This window comes from Pan paniscus, chromosome 8 (genome assembly GCF_029289425.2).
Source record: "Pan paniscus chromosome 8, NHGRI_mPanPan1-v2.0_pri, whole genome shotgun sequence".
Taxonomy (NCBI): domain Eukaryota; kingdom Metazoa; phylum Chordata; class Mammalia; order Primates; family Hominidae; genus Pan; species Pan paniscus.
Window position 1 is genome coordinate 65,721,683 of NC_073257.2, and position 19,922 is coordinate 65,741,604.

General features: G+C 33.5%; 1 long non-coding RNA gene across 1 annotated transcript in view; it reads left to right on the plus strand.

The window, feature by feature from the left end:
• The first annotated feature begins 1,479 nt into the window (after window positions 1-1,479).
• The window catches only part of LOC134731100 (uncharacterized), a 368,226-nt gene continuing 349,783 nt past the window's right edge, over window positions 1,480-19,922 (plus strand). The window contains exon 1 of the long non-coding RNA XR_010113186.1: window positions 1,480-1,688. This is a non-coding gene — a long non-coding RNA (uncharacterized LOC134731100). The remainder of the gene's footprint in view (window positions 1,689-19,922) is intronic.

The following is a 19,922-nucleotide window of genomic DNA, read 5'->3' on the forward strand; positions in this document are numbered from 1 at the left end:
CTAAACTATTCTTTGGTTTTCTATTTTTTTTTTTCTTCTGAAACTATTCTGATCTCCTGTTTGTGGCTTCTTCAGCATTCATCTACTGCCTTTGTTTGATAGGGAATTGAATATTTATAATAGTTTTTTATTGGTTTTAAACCTATTTTGACAATACACTCCAATTTCATGCGTGACTTACTTCTTCACACTTTTTGATCTATTTTACTTTATTCTGAGTGTATCTGAAATGGTTACACTTTTTATCCAAACTGTGGAACTGCAGCATGCTGAGTTATGCCTTTCATTAGTTCATCAAGGAATTGATACCTAAATGGAATGATACAGGCTTCTTAGCCTTACCAACAATATGAAATATTTTAAAACAGACAAATGAATAGAAATAGATTAAATAAAATTACTGAGTAGAGTTGCAGGGTGGCTCATGGAAACCTGACCGTCAATTTTTTACTCCAGCATGTCTAGTGAACATCATTCAACAACTTCTTTTGTTGCTCAATTGAAGAAATGTTAATTTGATTAGTGCTGGAAGGGAGAAAACAAAACAAAACTAACTGTCTAAATTATTGAGTGTATTGGTCTATAAAGCAATAATTTTTTTAAAAGTTTAAAAGTATAATTGACATGCCCATTTTTTCAATTATTACCTTTATAAAATAAATTTACACCTTGCCCCCCAAATACATAAAATAGTCTTTCTCATGTCTTTCTTACCCAGGCTCATTAAATTAATCACTAAATCTGTGATGCTGTCTGCTGAAACTGGATTGATTATTTTTCCCTCCTTTACTTTTACCTAAAGTTAAGCCATTCATGCAGGTACCAAACCTCAGTCAACAGAAGTGTGACTTTCCCTGTCTGGGCTAATTGTCAATGATTTAAGACATACTCTTTCAAAAAAGCTCTTGTACATATAGATAAATTGTAAACTTTGGAAAACTGAAGACAGTATAGTTTTTCTTTTTTCAGGGAGGAGATAGTCATTGAATTGCATTTCTTTGGGGAATTATTTACTGAATCAACAGATAATCAGAAATTGTGATCTGTTGGACTCTTTCTTTTGTGTTTAGTCCAGTAGATTAGTAAATGCTTATTTAATAAATCACATATTCATTACTTCATCCCTATACTGAACATCAAGTAGGATACATAGCACTCAATAGGTAAGTTGTTTAAAAATAAATGAAAACATTAGTGAATAATATTCATTTAAGGTTTGAGAGAGAAAGGATATTTATGGTTAATATTTTGGCAACTGCTCTGAGTAGGTAACTCTACTTTCTAGGATCAACCACAATTGTCTATCACTAGAATATCTCTAAAAACTTCCTAAGTAGATGGAGTTCATAATAATTAGGTAGAAAATAAATAATAAATTTTGATAAAATATTTAAATCACTATTTTCATCAAAGACATCGAATGACCAAAATGTAATTGTCCTGGAAAACTTGCCTTCTAAAAAAATTTAGAGGATTAGGTAACTCCAGAATAATATTTAAGTTTTGTTTGTTTGTTTTTTGTTTGTGTGTGTGTGTGGGGGGGGGTTGTTTGTTTGTTTGTTTGTTTTGAGACTGAGTCTCACTCTGTTTTCCAGCTGGAGTGCAGTGGTATGATCTCAGCTCACTTCAACCACCATCTCCTCAGCTCAAGGGATCCTCCCACCTCAGCCTCCTGAGTGGCTGGAACTGTAGGTATAGGTGCATGATACCATGGCATATATATATATATATATATATATATATATATAGTTTGTTTGTTTGTTTGTTTTGTTTTGTTTTGTTTTGTTTTGTTTGGTAGAGATGGGGTTTCATAATGTTACCCAGGCTGGTCTTAAACTCCTGGGCTCAAGTGTTCTACCCGTCCTGGCCTCCCAAAGTGTTAGGATTGCATGTGTGAGCCACTGCGTTTAAAATAAGTTACAAAACCCAAACCAAAAAAAAGTATCTATGATCAAGAATAGGTGACATTTGCAAGTTACTTTATAAAAGAAATATGTGGCTTCTGCATCACTGTGTCATATCAACTCTAGTGCCTAATATAGGAACAACCATGAACTTTGAACATTGACTATGCAAAAAAAAAAAAGAGGACAGACTTCATTTTATTGTTTAAATATTCTGCCATCATGCTCCAGTATATATTAATTTAAGTTTAAAAGTTTTGACATATTTATTAATGTGGAATAAAATACATTTTATATTTATAAGCCCATAACCAATAGTTCCATGCATGATGCTGATTAACAGCAGTGTGACAAATTGAAAACATTTTATTTCTCTAGGTATTTGATTATGATCATTGATCTTAACTAAGAAAATTTCATCTTCTACCAAAATTACAGCTGCTAAAATTAATAAATATTTTACTTTTTTATCTGTAGGATTAAAATAATAGCACATTCTCATGAAGATATTTGAAGATTAGTTTAGATAGATAGAATGTACCTGGCATATATATAAAGAATGAATACATGTAGTGACTAATAATTTCATCATAAAAATTATTATTGTAATGGTTATTATATTTTATAGCCACTGATTCACATGGAATTTGGCCTTGACATTGAAGAGTAGGATTTCTGGACCAGTATGGAACTTTTTGGCATAGTACAATTCCTGTACCATCATAATCCAAGATAGCATTTAGTTAGAATAAAAATAGAACTATTTAAAACCTTAAGAATGAGATATTGAATCATTATGGCCCACAGATTATATATTAGTCCATTTTCATGCTGCTGATAAAGACGTACCTGAAACTGGGTAATTTATAAAGAAAAAAGAGGTTTAATGGACTCACAGTTCCACGTGGCTGGAGAGGACTCACTATCATGGTGGAAGACAAAAGGCATGTCTTACATGGTGGCAGGCAAAAAAAGAGAGATTGTCCAGGGAAACTCCACCTTATAGAACCATGAGATTTCATGAGACTTATTCACTACCACAAGAGCAGTATGGGGGAAACCACCACCATGATTCAATTATCTCCCACCAGGTCCCTCCCACAACAAGTGGGGATTATGTGAGCTACAATTCAAGATGAGATTTGGGTGGGTACACAGTCAAATCCTATTAGATTATTAAATACAAATTGCAAAGTATTGGGAAACAAGTGTTTTCCATAAACACATGTTCAGATTGAATTCTATCTATAAAAAAGCAGCTCTCTCCCAAAAGTATTTCTGTGGTATGCTCAGAGCAGGCAATCATCTTATCTCTAGGAGTAAATTTAAACTAAAAGTCAGCTATGAGGCTGACAACGTTTCTACAGGATAGTCTTCCAAGTCAGAAAGGTCACTGATTTGGTCTATCTTGTCATGTTTAGACAGCCTTGAGCTGCTGTCTGCCTAGCCCTTTTTACTTTTTTTTTTTTTAGAGACAGGGCCTCGTTCTGTTGCCCAGGCTGAAGTGCAGTGGTGTGATCATGGCTCATTGCAGCCTTGAATTCTTAGGTTCAAGCAATCCTTTTGCCTCAGCCTCCCAAGTAGCTAGGACTACAGGTGCACACTATCACACCCAACTAATTTGTAAAGGCAGGGTCTCACTATGTTGTTCAGGCTGGTCTTGGACTACTAGGCTCAAGCAATCCACCACCTTCACCTCCTGAAGTGCTGGGATTACAGACAAGAGCCACCTTGACGGGCCCCTTTTTGCCCTTTTAAAGAGTTCACCTATAACTTACAGAAGTTTGCTTCCCTCTATTAAAAAACATTTTTGAGGACATTTAACATTCTTGGAAACATCTTCATATCTGCTTTCATTTCTTTATACTGCTCCTTTCCAAGCTCCTTGAAAGCTTCCCCATACTCCAACCTGTCTCATTCTTATTCTATATGTTCTCTAGTCTTGGTTCTGTTTGAAAAGTTCACTTTGACACACAAATTGAAGACATTTTCTGATTCAGACTTCTCTCTATGGCACAGTGTTTAAAGGACTGATTATAAAGAAACTCCTCCTCCATTAAGCGAAATTTTAGGATTGTACACTACTCTTCAAGCAGCCACTAATATTGCTACAGCTTAGCCTTATGGGTGGCTCTGGGCACTAAGATAATTTGGTCAAGCCATCACCATCTCTTGTTAGGCACAGTGACAATCCTCCATCAATTCAACTCTTACTCATTCTCCTCCTCGTAAACACAATATGAAAAGAATATATGTTAAAAAACTACATTAAAAATATTAAAAATTAAGATCTAATGTAGTGAAACATTGAGCCCCATGAAGATTCAATGACTGGGGTCCAGGGGCAACACTACTATCACAATAGTAAGAATAACTTTATCTTCTATATTACTTGAAGTTTTATCCTGAAATATTTAAGAACAAATTATCTTTTTCTATGAGGAATTTGACAATTCAGTGAACTTTATCTTTACTGAGCTCTTTATCCATAATTGAAGGGAGAAGGTGATTTTATAGGATTCGATGAAGGCTTTAGTAAAGGAGTTGGATAAGTTTAGTTGAGGTGATCTTAGACTTCAATTCCCTTATCACTAAATATAATCAGATTCTAAAGCCTGAATGGTGAAAACTCAAATAAGTAAAAATGAAATTAAGCTGTAGCATTTCATGTCACAAAGACCATAGGTGGCCCTGTTCCTGCTGCCTAAAGGCATACTTTAAACTAGGTTCACATAGGAACCAGGTTTGGACCACTGTTCTGATTAAAAATATTGGTATAGTGTGCCGTATGAGCTATCAGATATGATCCTTTCGATATATAAATCAGCTCTTGTTACATAAACACATATTCTATTTTACACTGTTTTTGAAATAGAAGTCAGTATTTTTGTGGAAACAGTGCTATTATGCCATTAGTTCCTCTAGCCCTGAAATTGGCTGTGGATTAATTCTTGGCCTTGCCAATTTTGTTTTTTCCTCCTGTTCTCTACATTCACTATAGTCAAACTCTATGGCTTGTACGAATATGAATTTTAGATATCTAATATTCCTCACTTCTTTTTAAGAATGGATGGGATGTTGAATAATTAGGAATTATTATTGAAGACCATTTATCAATATCATGATATAGAAGACATTAGGCAGGATATAACTGTAAGTTCACATTTTCCAATTTGGTTTAGATTCTTAATTCCTAATATATTCTCTTCACCTGCTCAACTGAAATGTTCAAAAATATAAAGAAAAAAATCACTTTAAAATTTAGTATTAGGAAATAATTTAAATTTCTCCTCCTGCTAAGGGTCAAATTCAAAGTATATTGATCTCAATTCACATCGATTCTAAAATCTTCCATCCAGTAGATGTGGCCAGAGAGTAATGCTAATTCTACTTAGCAGTTCCTAGACATAACCTAGAGTCAAATCTGTCACATAAGATTATTTAGGGGTACAGACAAGCCTGGACACAACTGTAAAGTAGTTAAAATCTTCTTTCAAGTTTTTCCACCTTTTCTTTCAACATTCATGTCTGTATTTTTGGTTCATTATTCTCTCCTTCCTGATTCATGTTACGACATGGCAACTCAGTCTTTACTACCCTGAGAAATTTAGCCAACAGCTGCAAAACCTTTCCTGTACTGTCTTCCAATGATAAATAATTGCTGTAAGGCAAATTTTCAGAAATAAATTTTTCAAGGGGCAACTAGTTATAAGGTGATTTTTTTCTTATTTTCATCTTAATAAGTCACTATACCTGCAATCAAAGAATCAATTATCTGCATATTGGTTTGTGCTGTCACATGCAGAATAGCCTATGGGTGATTCCCACAAATCACATTAGGTTGACAGTAGATGATTCTACTTTTGTCTTTGAGTGGCTCTATTAAAACAGTAGTTTGAAATCAAACCAAGTTTCACAATTCCAATGATTACCATTGACATTAATAGGAAATCAAGGATATAGCATATTGTTGCCTAAAAAGCAATTTATTTGTTTTCAACCAAATCTTTTATGATTTCAGCTATTTTCATATTTTAGTTTTAAAACAATTTTCAGTGAAAACTGAGTAGATATTAGGCAACTACCTGAATCAAACAGGCTAGATTTACTTTACTCTGAGCGAAAGGAGGTTTGTTTGTTTGTTTTTTGTTTGATCAATGGGACTGTTGTGAAAAAAATAAAATTGAATGATGAGGTAAAGAACGCAGACCATTCTCAGGTACTGGAAAAATCAAAATAAGACAATCAGGGAAAGAAGTTTAGAAGTTTGATTAACTTCTAAAACCACTCAGATTTGTTCCAAGTATTTAGAAATACAAAGAGCAGAGAAGAATGCATTCAAGTATGGAACTCTGTGTTGCTCAATCTAATTAAATATTTAAGGAGACAATTTTGAAAAACTATAAATAAAATGAGATTTATTCATTGAGCACCTCAATATTATATACCAGTGGAATTCGAGATTCATAATTTGAGAACATAGACAGCACAAGGTTAATGACTTATCAAGGGATCCAGAACAGGACAGGAATCAGGCAGGGTTCACTTTGCATTCATTCCTGGCTAATAGTTTTACCAGCTCCCTAGTTATGGAGTACCTGTAGGTATCACCAATATCACATTATGGTTCAATGCATAGTATATTAAAAAGACAATAATCATTAGCATCTATAGAATCCTTAATATGTGGCAGCACTGTGATAATTAATTTTTATTTAGCAATGATTTTCAAGTTGTCCACTGGCTACTAACATCCAAATCAATGTGATCCTTCCAAAAAAAAAAAAAGTGCATTATCTTGTCTGTGTCCCAGATCCTACATAAGAATATCTAACGGATACCTATTCTGCATTTTTAGCATGTGTCCAGGTGATTCTTATGCAAACCAGGGTTTGAAAAACTTTGGTATATTATTACATTAAATTTTTACATCAACAAAATGAAATAGATAGTGTTACTTCTATTTTATAAGTGAAGAAATCTATCTTTCAACTTAAATAATACATAAAAACATGGTTATTTAAATACAAAGATAAAGGCCATAAATTTTAAAAGTTAATATTTAAGTGTATTTATATTTTACTTCTTATGTGTGTTTTGCTTTGTACTGTGGATTAAATTCCAATACTTTTATTGAGCTAATATTATATGAGTGATATTATTAGAAAGAATATTGAATTGAAGATATTAAAGAGACATACACTTTTCCTCCCTGACTAGGGCACACATTTTTTTCCCTGTACTTACAGAGAGAGCAGAGGAACTGAATCTCACATGTAGATAAGCCATTTACTTTTACAAGCCTGGGAATGAATCAAGTTGGGAAGGAAGGCCTGTCATGAGTATGGACACACTTGCAGTTAGATCATAGCAGCAGAGCTCAAAAACAGGAGACAAAGCAGTACTGGGGGCAATAGATTTTTCTTTAACTTGATGGGATAAAATACCCAGGAATATGGCAGCTGGAGTGGCAATTTTATTTTTTGGTTAGAAAATGAAAAGACTCTGCCATTTCTGATCTATACTCATCAACACTGGGCATGTGGCCATATTAGAGATGTGGCTTTCCAGGCAATTTAAATAATGGAAGCACAAGTGTGACATCCCCTATAAACACAGGGGAATTTACTAAAACCTATAAAAGTATAGGATTGATGGGCACTTCAGAGATAATCTGCTGGGAGATATGGAACAAAGGGAATTTGTCAACAATAGTCCTTTACTGGCAGAGGTTTTAGATTAGGGAATGGATTCTTTTATGCATAGTATTGTGACTAGTTCACACATAAAAAGTCATCACAGCAGACTGCAGTCATCAGAGTATGGTGGCTGCCTAAATTGACAGAGCTGGAATGGAATGGTAAATGATGCTTTTGCTTTAGAGTAATTAAAGTGATATTTGATAAGTCTGCTTGATGCCTTGCACCCATTTTGCCTGTTTCCAGCTGTAGGGTGCTGCTAATCCTTTAGTATCTGGAAGGTAAAGAGCTTCTGAGAACTTGCAACATCATCTTTTTGAAATATAAAATTAAATAGAGAGAAAATAATTCCTTAGTTAAAACAAATAATTTTTGATTGCGGTATAAATTTCAATTCAACAGACCTGGCAAAGAATGAAAGCAGTCTTTTATTGTGGGTAAGCTTGCATGTGACATGAAGGGTTTGTTCATCTGGATATACGTAGTAATAGAGGGGTTTCCCACGATCACTAAATGTGCCCGAGTGAGTCAAATTGTAGCAGTTCAAGCTTTGAAACTTGAATTAAAAATGTTTCCGTTTTGCAATCATTACATATTTTAGAATGAAAATGAGAAGTATGGAAAAGACGGTCCTCAATCTATATTTCATTAAATGCACTTATAAAAAATTATGCTTTCTAATTTGTTAGTGTTGATGCTTACAGAACTACCAACTGCATTTATCCAATTACATAGCAATGACAGAAAATACGTAAGTAGAAAATAGATAATTTAAAAAATAGACATAAACACAAAAATCATGTCTGTCACCAAGGATGAGTATCGGCAACAAGCTTTTGGATTTTGAATCCAAAGGGCATAATCAGCGTCTTATTTAAAGAAAATGCCCCACTGTAAGCAAAGAACATAAGCCAGACTCACTTAATGAAATAAGGCTCAGATTCACAGCCTAAAAGGCTTTGACTTCTACAAAGTCTTTTACCCGAAGAAGCATTAGAAAGCTGGCATGGATTAATAGGAAAGATTTGGAGCAAATCGATTCAAAAACTGGATCAGACGTTGACCCAGTATCACATTTGTGACAGACTTTCTAAGCCATCAGCCTGAGAGGACCTTTGGAGGCAGAGTAGAAAAAAAAATCCAAATGAGTACTTTAATAGGGAAGGCAAGCTATAGAAATCAAGAGAAAAAAATATCCAAAATATATAAGGAAATTAAGACCTACAGGCAATAAAACAATATTCTGAAAATTAGTTTACTCTAGGAAATGTGAAAATAATTGTGAAATTCGAAAATGAATTTAAATTAGCATACGTAGGCTCTAAAATCAATGAAATAAAGCAAGCTGTAAAATATAACAATAAAGTACAAAAAGCGAAGAATGAAAGGAAGGAAAAGAAAAAGAAAGGAAGGATATAAGATTAGATGAATGTACAAAGTAAATGCAGATCTCAAAATGAAAAATATAACGATTTCAATAAAAAAAAATCTGTCAGTTTCCAGTGAGTGTAAATAAAGCATAATATATGTGACAAGGAAGTGAAACTGTAGAACATCATCATGAATATTATCAGCATGAAGATATTATATTAATACAGCAATTTGAGTGACAACAGACATCTCTCATCAGCAATAGGTTCAAAGGAACACTGATTAATCCAAAGGGCTGAAGTATGTTAGAAGTAGAAGTCTGTATTCTGGAAAGATAGCAGGCTAGAGTTAAAGCAAAATTAAAAGTATTTTGAGACATATACCTAATAAGTGATTTTAAGCCTTTTCCAGTTTGCCTTGAGAATGCTCACCAGTAGCACTTGTGACTGCAGTGCTTACCCAGAGATAACTTTGCCACACAATAGCTCGCTTTTATTATCATTTTCGCTTTGCTCTAGTATATCAACTTTGGAAACAAAAGACATCATTCTATTTATAGCATTCTGTTTTTAGTAGTATTTCTATTTACAAACTATACTAATTCTTGATCGTTGAAGATGTTAAATCTTAGAAAATGTAGCATTCCTATGTGTGATGTTAACATCATTCTCAAATGTTTGTTGGCTAACGATTCATTTGATGAATCAGATTTTTCCCAAATAGACAACGCTGATGATTCCGATGATTCTGATGTCACTTCTGTTTAGAAATAACTCCAGGAACAATTTTTTTTTTTTTAATTTTTTCACATTGAAAAATCAGTCAGATTTGCTTCAGTCTCAAAGAGTATATTTAAGTAAAATTAAATAAACACAGGCAGTGAGCTGCACTTTTTTTTTTTAATGGGCAAAGTGTTAATACATACAGAATTTCTCTGAAAGAAGTATTAAGTGATTAACTTTAATAAACAGAAGTTCACCATTGAGGAAACAATGGAATGGATGCATCTATAATAATAAAATATGCTGATAAAATTGACTGTTAAAAAAAGTGTAACTCTAATTTTTAAAATAGTAACAAGGAATGTGGGACGGCTTGAGAAAGGAACTTTAAGTGACTAATAAATGAAACAATGATTTTTCTTAACTGTAGGAAGCATGCTACTGAATAATTTAGACTTCAAAATTAAATATATGTATCAATTAGAAAGGTAACCAATAAATAATAGAATTACAATGAATTCTTTTCAAATTTCCTCCCAAATTTTAATAACAATGAATATTATGGAGAAAACAAATTTGTCAATAAAACAGAGGCAGAAAGAGAGAAAGAAGAAAGGAAGGAAGGAGAAAGAGAAAGAAAGGGAAGAAAGAAGAAAGAAAGAGAGGAGGAAAGAAAGGAAGGGAAAGGGAAAGAAGAAGGAGGAAGGAAAGAAGGAAAGAAGGAAGGGAGGGAGGGAGGAAAAATAGAACAAAGGTAAAATATGATCAGGACAAACACAAAAGGTGATAGTGGAGTAAGTTAGATAAATTAGGAATTATGTAATTCTGACACATTAAGCAAAGTTATCAAAAAGTAGAGACAGATTAGTTTTACAAATCACCTATATGCTTCTTAGAAAATTATTTTAAAAATTCAACACAATTTAATAAATGGAGGAAAATAATATAATTCGTTGGATACTCTGTTTTTCCATATGACTTTTAGGAACATTTCGTTTAAGTCTTTTAAAAAGTTGGCAATTTCACAAGATATATATGTATGTATATGTGTATGTATGTACATATATAGAATTTTATATATTTATATATAGTGAAATATGTATACATTGAAAAATATATATATTAGAAGAATTTATAGCACTAGGTTATTCCAGTCTAAAACATGATGGCTTTTCAATTATTTATATCTTGTTTCAGATTCCTCAATACAATTTCATAGTTTTTGTAATAAAGTCATAAAATTTCTTATTGAACATGTTACACAATAAAGTTGTTAAAAAGTATTGTGAATACTTTTTAGCATTCAAATTCAAATTCTTGGGAATTTGTGGGTTTTCTTAATTCTAGGAAATTTTTAAAAATTGATTAAATTTGGATTATTAAACTTTTATCTAGGATCTTTACTTTGTTAATTTTTTCTCTTTAATAGAACCTAGAAGATTTGCAAGGTTAAAACAATTATAGGATTTTTTCAGTGAGATCATTATCTCCTTTATTCCCAATTGTCACTTATCCTTGACTTACTACATTTTCTGGTGTACTCAAGACAATGCTGAGCAATAATAGTTACCTAAATTATCCTTCCCCTTTCCAGATATTAATTGAAATACTTTTAGTTGTCACATAGAGAAACGTTTCTTTAAAATAAAAGGTAAATGTTATTTTTATATTTGTTTTCCTTCTTTCTTTTCTTTTCTGTTTCCTTTTTTTTTTTTTTTTTGAGACAGGGTCTTACTCTGTCACCAGGCTGGAGTGCAGTGGCATGATCTTCTTGGCTCACTGCCACCTCTGCCTCCAGGCTCAAGTGATTCTCCTGCTTCAGTCTCTGGAGTAACTAGGACTACATACAGGCACATGACACTATACCCAGCTATTGTGTTTGTTTTCTATCCTTATTTTATTTAAGATCTTTATTAGAAGTTCATGCTGAAATGAAAACATTGCCATCTTTTTGTTCTATGGATTATAGAAAAAGGAAAATAATTTAGGAAAATTCAAAATTTTAAAATGATTTAAATAAAATCTAACAAACTACGAACACTGAGAAATCCCTTAACTTAATAATCTACCTCAAAAACCTACGGATATTAAAATATTAAGCAAAGAAACTTTAGAGACATTTTATTTTAAATAGAGAAGCCAACAAAGGCACTCTTATTAGTATTTTCCAATAAACCCTAAAAACTGAATGAAAATAATTAAAGAACACAGAGGAAGAGATAAAAGTATTGTTATTCGAAGGCACTACATTTTTTACTTAGAGAAAACATCAAAGATATACAACAGGTAAAGCAAGCTCTCTAACGCATGGCCTGTGGGCCACATGATGCCAAGTATGGCTTTGAATGCAGCCCGATACAAATTCGTAAACTTTCTTAAAACATTATGATTTTTTTGTAATTATTATTCTTTAGCTCGTCAGCTATCGTTAGTGTAAGTGTATTTTATATGTGGCCCAAGACAACTCTTCTTCCAATGTGGCCAGGGAAACCAAAAGATTGGATACCCCTGAAAGTTTAGTCTTCTAAAAGTTTATATGGTGCCAGAAATAAGAAAAAGTTATTGATCAATGACATATCTGTTCATCAGCAAAAGCAGTTACAACACAATAAATTCTTCAGTGTTCCTAAAAATGTGCAAAAATGTAGTTTATAAAATCTTTTTTGGATAATAAAGTGTATCCTAGACAAAAAACAAAATATATTTATACCATGTGTAAAGATAATTCAATACCCTAATGCTGTCAATTATAATCCATTTATTCTATAAAAACAAAGTTAATATAGTCACCAAGTTTTTACTTTTCTAGAACTGGAACAATTTTTCAAAACCTCTTAGGGTTGAGTGAATGCCCAAAAATAGTCAAAATAATTCTGAAAAAAATTGTTAAGGAAGAGTAATGCACTGCCAAGTATTAAAACTTATTATAAAATTATAATATCAAAACTTGTTACAAATAATCCAGTATATTGTTGGGGTAGAGATAAATATACAAAATTATATTTAAAAAACTCAAAAGGTAAAAGCAAAAAATTCTCAGTTTCAGACCCAAACATATATGAGGTTTTGCATATCATACAAAAGGTAATATAAATCAGCAGAGAAAAGATGGGCTATAGACTTTGGCAGGTATCACTAATCTTCCCCAATATCCAATTCGCTTTCCCTTCTTGTCACATCGAAGTCTATTTTGGGGGGCGCGGGGGCACATTTTTGCTGTTGGTTAGACCATGTGATGAGTTATGGCCAAAGAAATATCAAGTGAGCTGGTGTGAAGTACTAAAAAGTCCATGGAAAGTCCCCTAGTTTCTTTCTTCCATAAATACAGCCATTATGAATGGGGCTCTGAGGCATTGTATGAGAAAATCTACTTTAGAGAGAGTTACAGTAAATGACAGCAATCTTTAGAAAAGGAGAAATAACATTTTCATTGTACATAAACACAAAGATTGAGAAATTGTTAGGTGCCACACTATAATAGAGCCTGTTCTGCTTATATATACATGCTATTCAAATAATCAGTTATATTTATGGTTAAAATCAAATGAGATATAAATACACACATACTTACATTCATAAATTTGAGGGACTGAAAACAGAGTTCATAAAGCAGGGGGCTGATATAGGAAGCAACAGAAGCTCAGAGAAACCCTGTGATGGTGTTGTAGCTAAAAGAGATTTTAAGAAAGGTGATGCCTACTGTTTTGAAATTGATTCTTTTAGAGAACATGTACTTTTTGCTTATCTGCCAGTTTCACAAATGACTTGATATAAAATCATAGAAAGGGCTAAACCTCATATAGATGCCAGATAGTAAATATCAAAACAGTATATATTGAAGCAAGAGTCTATCACTTGAAGCAATTAAGAGATTGGAAGTTAAATAGAAATTTGCAAAAATGTGAAGGTCTTTGGATTTCTTTAAGCCATGGTAAGAAGAGTTATAGGAGAAATGCTGATTGATTTTTTTCTTTAAGGGATAATGGAGTTGTAGCTAGCAGTTAAATTATTGAAATAAAACAATGGAGAAAGAAAAAAAAAAGATTGTGTTTTTAGAGGATAAATTCCATAGACACATAATGACCTGGCCAGTGACACCGCAGTCTGTTGTAGTCACCTGGCTGAGGAGAGAATAAGAACAATAACAAATAGAGCCAAAGCATCATTCATTTTCATTTACTTGGTGAACTGACCTTAGTTTCATCCCTGGCAATCATACTAAACTCACCATCTGTGCAAAGCAAATGCAGTGTGGGAGTCAGGAGTTCATGCTCTAATATTGCTTTATCAGTTTATTTCACAGATAATGGCACCTTAATTATTATCAATGACCTGCATGCCGTTGCTTACTATTCCTTCTTAGATATGTCTTTCTGAGTTATTCAAATTGTATTGGTGTTTTCCAATCTGATTCTTCTAGGAACTAATACCTACATTTCCGTAAGACAGAAGAATTCTTCTATAAGACAGAAGAATTATCAGACTGATTTTTCAGAAAATAAATTATATATGTTATTTTCTAGTAAGTTTTTGATAGTTTCAACTAAAAATAATAGATTCTAAAGAATTTTATAAGTTAAAAAAGAAAACAGACAAGAAAGGAAATGTCTGGCAATGCTAATTTGGATTAAATTTGTTTAGAAAAAACACATTATACAATCTTTGAAGTACAATCTATAATGGTTAAAAAAAGCACTTGGATTATCTGGTTCATAACTTGTATTTTAAACAGAAGTAAAAGCACACTTATTCTCCATACTTATTTAATTACGTCTATTCATTTTTCATCTTAGTCATGTGATTTTCAGAAGAGACTCCCATACACCTAAGTAGCTTTAATCTCCATACATTGAAATATCAGTGAGAAATAAACACTTCCCATTTAATGGCTTTAACTAGAGAAACGCTTATGTTGATTAATGTCTATCAAGTTTTCCTTGATTTGCTTGGAATGTGTTTTTTCTACAAATGAATAAAACACTAATGACTCGGGGCTGGGCGCGGTGCTTCACGCTTGTAATCCCAGCACTTTGGGAGGCCAAGGCCGGCGAATCACTGAGGTCAGGAGTTTGAGACGAGCCTGGCCAACATGGTGAAACCCGGTCTCTACTAAAAATACAAAAATTAGCCAGACGTGGTGGCGGGCGCCTGTAATCCCAGCTACTTAGGAGGCTGAGGCAGGATAATCGCTTGAACCTAGGAGGCAGAGGTTGCAGTGAGCGGAGATCATGCCATTGCACTCCAGCCTGGGTGACAGAGCAAGACTCCATCTCAAAAAAAAAAAAAAAAAAAAAAAAAAAAAATTAATGACTCACACCTATGAGTGTGTGGGATGATTTTTCTCCTTTCTTTTCTCTCATGATCTGGTTGCTAAATATGTTTTATCCCACAGAGGGACATCATGGATTGATTTTCCAAGCTCATTCAAAAGTCTCCACAATTTCAGAGAAAACCTTTCTGAACACATTGGGAATCTTAAGTAATTGCTTTGCTCTAGCCTTTATTTGTGACAAAAAAAAAAAAAGTTACCTTTGCAGATGAACTTATTTCCCTGAGTTTTAATTCTAATGCCACAGAAGCCAGATCAATGGCAAAGTGAAAATATAACTTTTGTGAGAGATAAATTAGAAAGTATTTTTAAATATTGGTAATGTATTAAAAAGTCTGTTTTCATCCTAGCTTTTTTTTTTTTAAAAAAAATGGCTAGATGATATTTGTCTCCCCTACTGAAAACAAAACAAAACGATCCACTTACTTTCATTTAACAGTCCCCCGCGAAAAGACGTAGGCGGTCCATTTTAGGTCACATGTAATGCCCAGGTTTAACACTGTTCACCAAATTCTCTAGATTATATTGTACCAAAATCTTAGAACTAAGTTTACATTAGTTTGTAACTCTTTTTATCTATGGCCTGTAAATCTAATTTAAGATGGTTTTATATTAACAAAATTCCAAATTAATGTGCGTTTTAAAACAACCTCCCAACAGTCACCCCTCTAATATTTTCATAATTACTAATCATCTGTAGTTCTGTGAATTGATTGTTCACTTCCATTGAACATTTGTCTCCTCAAGTTGAAAAACCATTAGTTAATTAAATAGAAATGCAGTTAACAAGCATCCTCCCTGGGATATATAGATTTATTTTGTAGCAGGATGAGCTATGGACAAAACCCCACAGACACCAAGATAGTGAAGGAAGTGGCTTTAATCAGCTGGAAGCATCGGCAGACTAACGTCTTAAAAATCTGAGCTTGTCAGGTGCCCAACTTCTGTTTAAGGGCTTACAACTCTAAGGGGGTCCGCGTGAGAGGGTCATAATCAATTGAGCAAGCCAGGGGGTACGTGACAGGGGCTGCAAGCACCGGTGGTCAGAGTGAAACAGAACAGAACAGGAGTTTTCACAATGTCCTTCCATACAATGTCTGGAATCTATAGATAACATCAGTTGCTACATCAGGGGTGGAATTTTAACTACCAGGCTTAGGTCGGGCAGGCCCAAGCCTGGTTTTGGGTCTGGTTCCTAGGTGCCGGGCTACCTGCCTTTCGTTTCGCTTTTCTTTCCTTTTCTGAGTACAAAACAATGTGAGAGGGTCTGTCTTTCTCTCAGTTTAATTAAGTGAAAAGTCCTTTTTGTTTTTTAAAAGGGGCCACGTGCATGTCTTAGGTTAATCTTATAACAAATTGTTTTGATAATCATTCAGAACATGTATATAAAGTTTCCATAAGATCAAACATCTGCCTTCCCTCATCTGTGACACTTTGGAGGAGTTGACTGTAGCGTTGTATTAAGGAGTGTGGATCCAGGAGTTGATTGCTGGCGTTTGACAGCTGGATCTACTGCTTATTATGTCTGCGTCTTGAGTTGAGGCACCTAATCTATCCCCACTGCAGTTTTTTCCTTTGTAATTATTATTATACACATTATTTGTACTCTTTACTGAACTAAGAAATAAGAATGTCCCCAAAAGGATTTTTTAAATGGTATTATGCAGTTGCAATAAAATTTAGCAGTGAGGCACTTTAAGCTACTATTCCAGAAAAAAATAGATAAAAATTAATCTTTTCTTATAATTAGAAAAATGGACCAGCTTTTTACAAGTGTTTTACCTATCTGCAGTGAAAAGAGATGTAAGACTGCAGATTTGCATATTAAATGCCTGCACTATAAATCTCAAAACATTCAGTTCTCCAATACTAATTATTTCATTATGAAACCATAGCATAATTCCTAAAACTTTGAATATTCACAAAGATGTTTAAGTTTTGCAGAGTTGAGCTGGATATCAATTAGTCAACAAATACCACTTGAAAATAATAGGTAGAAGTCTCTTTCTTAGAAACCAGGATGAATTAAAAAGGCACAAGACAAGATAAACCTTTAAATGGCTTTCAAAGTACTTGGGGAAATAAGACACATTAAAAGAAATAATGATAAAAAGCAGCAAATATTTATTAAATTAACCATTTAGAAATCTAGTTACAATGTCCATACATTTTAAACATGGGCTTTTATATTATTTATGATTTGTGAAAGATGTATTAAAACTCAAAAGATTTGTTTTTGAGTTTTCAAAAAGTCATAGAGCAGTACAGACCTGGATTCAAATTCTGGCTGTACTACTTAGTAGCTATATCTTATAGGGAAAGTAGCTTAACATTGTTTAATGTTGGTTTTCTTAACTGTACGAGGGGATAATAACATAAGGTTTAGGGTTAATTAGATAAATTAAATAGTACACTGCTTGGTCCACAGTAACGGTTCAATAAATTATCATCCACTGTGTGCCAGGCAATGTGCTAGACCATTATGACCCTGGCATGGATAATCCAATGTAAAATGCACAGTTTAATATTGACCATATATATTTATCCTCATTAGTGAAAACAAAGTGGCTTTCCCTTTGTTCTTCAGTAGAATTACTAATCTTTGTTGAATAAGGAATTCCTGGTGTTAATGCTCTGGGGCACCACGAAGAATTGTTCATGAATGAAACAGCTATTACACAGTTCAGTTCATGTAAATTGTTTTGGTGAGTTAATAATTCCTCAAAGACCCTTCATAGTCTCTCAGAGTGAGGGGTGTGTGTGTGTGTCTGTGTGTGTGCGGACACGCATGTGTGTGTTTGTGTGTGTGCATAGCATGTAGCCTATCCCAAATTTGGTGGAAATCTCTTTAGCCACTTTGGAAGGATACTGTAGCAGACAGACTGAAACTCATCTGATTATATAAGTAATTAATTTACATGAACTGGATGGAGTCTGTTCTGAGAAATTTGGTAATCATGGTTTATGCAACTAACTGTAGGAAACTAGAGGAGAACCAAATCTCTGTGAGTTTCTGTGAACACTGAACTGGGGCTGGAAGGAGTGAGAGAGAATTTAGGGAATTTAAACTGCCAGTGAGAAGGAATGACAATTTCTTACAGAGTAGATAGAAATCTGTCTTTGCTTCAAATTAACAAATATTTATCAAATTACCAATAAATATCAGATGGTGTGTTAAGTACTGGGGATATAGCAGTGAAAAAAAAGACATTCTGTGCCTTAAGGGAGCTTTCATTTAAGTAAAAATGAGACAGAAACTGGTAACTATAATATTAATAACCAGTATTTTTATGGGATAACAACAGAGGAAGTGTAGATAACATGGTGCTGTGGGACCCATGGCAAGAGCACTTAACATCACTGTCAGGAATCACAAGAGACTTTCAGAAAGAAAGAGGAGTCTGAAGAGATGCAGCACAGGGCTGGACAGTCAGTGGATGAACTACATATTTAATAAGTCCAAGTGTCTTTCCAAGTGTACTGGAATGAGTGGTCAGCAATTTGTAACTCTCATTTTTCTGACATATTTGACTTTATCAGAGAATGGGACTTTTCTCTTTTTCCAACTTTTTGTTTTGTTTTGTTTTTATAGCTCATGACACTTTTCTTTAACAATTGTCTCAATTATTAAAGATACTACCACAGTCATCAGTGTCTCCCCCCCCCCCAAACCCTTGCCCTCACCCCTTGGGACAGATTTCGTGAATATCCTTTGCCAGTCAAGTTTTTTAAGTAACTGGAATAGCCTAGCATGTGATGCCATTATATAATTATTGTCTAGATTTTACTTGGAACTTTTTATTAGGGCTCTATTTCTATCAGCATTGACTTATTCTTTTTTTATAGCTTTTCTTAATGCTTACAAGAAAGCACCTTTGATTTACCTCTGCACTGTGCATGTGTAAATGTTCTGAAACACAGGTCAGATGTGCAGCATTATTGAAAAGTGTTCTTTTGTGCATAATGCATAGGCGTTAGGAATGAGGTAGCAGAGGGAGTCTCCTCAGTGAAGATGAATAGCTTTTACATGAATAAAAGCAGTAAATTATTAAAATTCTCTACTCCAAAAATGATTAAATATAATGGGTTTTCAAATGTTGAATAAAACATCTTAATTCAGACCACTGTACCAAAAATTAAAAAAAAAGATTACTGTAAAAAATCCAAAATGTTAGTGAAATATATGCAGGTATTCAACCAAATGGCCCAAAACATAACTATTATTTTGGTTTTGCTTAAATGTTCTTCATAATTTAAAAAGCTACTATATTTTTACACACATATTATGGTAATATCAGAGGTGTTTTATGGAATATGGAGATTTCCATATCACTACTTGAATTTCTACTTCGTTTAATATTAACCTTTCAGTTATACACTGGGCTGCCTCTTGTCTAATGTAATGGATCACTCTCTCAGCCTCTGGAATCCCAATAATCATTGAATCCTGTCATTTCTGCTTCCTAAATAATTTTTAGATCATCTATTTCTTTTCTTTTTTATTTTCACAATCTTAGTACATGTTAGATTCTTTGTCACCTGGAAGATGGGCATTGTCTCCAGATTGATGGCTATCAGAGCATAGAGCAGAGTTGTGATTCAATTTGCCAAGTTTATCTTTTACTTGTTTCAGTAACGCCTGCATTCCAAGTGAGGTATATTTGTGAAATGTTTCACAGGAAAGTACATTTTCCCATCATTTATATGGTTTGAATAGGACTGATTTTGCTAAAGAATATGAAAAGATGTAGATATGGTAATAGAAGCAATACCTAACATATATTGAACAGTTTACACTTGCCAAGCTCTGTTCCAGAGGGCTTTACTTACATTATGTCACTTAATTCATACCACAACTTTCTGTGGTAAACTTGGTAACTAACATTGCTTTATAGAA